Source organism: Suricata suricatta, chromosome 7, assembly GCF_006229205.1.
Source record: "Suricata suricatta isolate VVHF042 chromosome 7, meerkat_22Aug2017_6uvM2_HiC, whole genome shotgun sequence".
Classification (NCBI taxonomy): Eukaryota; Metazoa; Chordata; class Mammalia; order Carnivora; family Herpestidae; genus Suricata; species Suricata suricatta.
Window position 1 is genome coordinate 19,720,695 of NC_043706.1, and position 2,478 is coordinate 19,723,172.

At 42.9% G+C, this 2,478-nt stretch overlaps 1 pseudogene; it reads right to left on the reverse strand.

The window, feature by feature from the left end:
• Positions 1 to 255: 255 nt before the first annotated feature.
• LOC115295186 lies at positions 256 to 1,029 on the reverse strand (annotated as a pseudogene).
• Positions 1,030 to 2,478: the final 1,449 nt, after the last annotated feature.

Sequence of the window (2,478 nt, forward strand, 5' to 3'; positions counted from 1 at the left end):
TTCTGTGACAGATTTTTGGTCAAGTTGTTTCCATTAAAAAGTACTGGTTTGAAAAATTAATAACTTAAAACTATCACACATGCAAACTAATGGGTCCCCAAAACATTCTCCTTTCCTTCTGAAGGTTTTACCATGCATTGCTATCATTAACTAGTCTTTTACTATTGAACATAAATGGCCAATTGGCGCAAACAGTTCTGAGACCATTCTCCCACCACTGATTAAGGCTGGGGTGGCAGGTGGTGGGGATGATACTCATTTAGCCTTCTGAGCTTTCTGAGCAGGCTTGGTGTCCTAGCCAGCTCCAGCTACCTCTTGTCCACTGCTTTGAGGACACCCTCAGAAGCCATCTGTCTCATGTCACAAACAGCAAATTGGCCCAGAGGATAGTCAGAGGGGCTCTCAACATGCACAGGCTTGCCAAACACAATACCAATGATGGCAGCATCACCAGATTTCAGGAACTTGGGGCTATCTTCTGGAATTTTTCTAGCACTATGGTCAATCTTCTCCTTCAGCTCAATCAGCTTCCCAGCAACGTGAGCTGGGTGACAATGCAACACAGGTACATATCCAGCACTGATTTCCTGAGTGGTTCAGGATAATCACCTGAGCTTTGAAGCCAGCTGCTTGCTGTCACCAGCCACATTGTCATGACAACATCTTTGACAGATGTGTTCTAGACATTGAAGCCCATATTGTCCCCAGGAAGAGCCTCACTCAAAGCTTCATGGTACATTTCAACAGGCTTTACTTCAGTTATGACATTGACTTGAGCAAAAGGGACCATCATGCTGAAATTAAGAACACCAGTCTCCATTTCGCACACAGGGATGTTACCAATGCCACCAATTTTGTAGATGTCTTAGAGGAGAGATGCAAGGGCTAGTCAGCTGGATGAGTTGGTGGCATGATGCAATACAGAGATTCAATGAGCATGGTTCCACTGGCATTGCCATCTTTATAGGCGACTTTCCATCCTCCAAACCAAGGCATGTTAGCACTTGGCTCCAGCATCTTGTCACCATTTCAACCAGAAATTGTCACAAATGCTGCCATGTTTGGATTGTAACCATTTTTTTTTAAATATAGGTGCTGACTTCCTTAATGATTTCCTCATATCTCTTCTGTCTGGAAGGTGGCTTAGTGGCAGCCACTTTGTGAACACCAGCAATGAGTTGTTTCATGCCCAGTATGAGCCAGAAGGGCATGCTCACAGGTCTGTCTATTCTTGGAGATGCCTGCCTCAAATTCACCAACACCAGCAGCAACAATCAGGACTGCACAGTCAGCCTGAGATGCGCAATAATAACGTTTTGATGAAGTCTCTGTGTCCTGGGGCAACGATGCTGCTCACATAGCACTTGCTGACCTCAAGTTTCCACAAAGAGCTATCAATGGTGATATCATGTTCATGTTCAGCTCTCAGTTTACCCAGGACCCATGCCTACTGCAAGGGCCCTTTCCCATCTCAGTGGCCTCCTTATCAAGGTATTCGATAGTTCTTTTGTCGACCACATTTGTAGATCAGCTGACCAGTGGTGGTAGGCTTGTCCAAATCTATGTGTCCATTACAATGATATTGATATGAGTCTTTTCCTTTCCCATTTGGGGTTAGGTTAAGCGGTGGTTTTCATGATACCTGTGTTCTGGCAGCAAACCTGTTGCAAGAAAACAAAACAAAACAGCTGATCATATCTTTTTAAACACTTGTAAATCTTTTGGAGGAACTTGGTATTTTGAAAAGAAATAAGTGCAAAGGGAGATCCCAGGTCTAAGATTCAAGTCAGCTTGACTTCAGATGGAATCCAAGGTGACAAATTTTAAGTTATTGTTGAAAATGTGAAGGAGAATACCATGAGAAAACTAACCATCCAAACACAGCTCATCACTTTTGTGTCCCTGGGATATTTCAGAGTTCACTATTCAGCTCTTAGAATCCCCATAACCTCCATTCCTAAATATGAGCTATCTATGTATTTTATGATCGACAGGCACAGTGAAAATACAAACTCACTGACTTCATTTTGTTTAGGTAAAAGTTTCAACAAAGCAAGGAATCATTATGCTCTACTCTTTGAACATGTACACAAACACCTCCAAACAATTAGACTGTTATGTCTTTGAATGTGGGAATTCTGCTTTACTCCTTGTTTCCACACATAGCAAGTGCTTCACACCAATGTGCTGCACACATAAAAATAAGGTACTGGATATGGAGTTTCATTAAGGTAGAACACGAACTGAACATGAGCAAAACAATAAAATACATTTAATGTACTTGTGTTCACTGTTGCCAAGCACTTTACGCACTTTCTTTTCACCCTTAAAAACTGCCCTGTCAGGCATTATCACTCACATTTCACAGAGAGGACATTTCTAAGAGTAAATTGTCAGCCATGATACAGCGAGCAACCCGGAGCCCAGCTCTCAGCCCGTCTGCTGGCAGCACAGCCCGTTGCTCTTTACCTTCCAGCT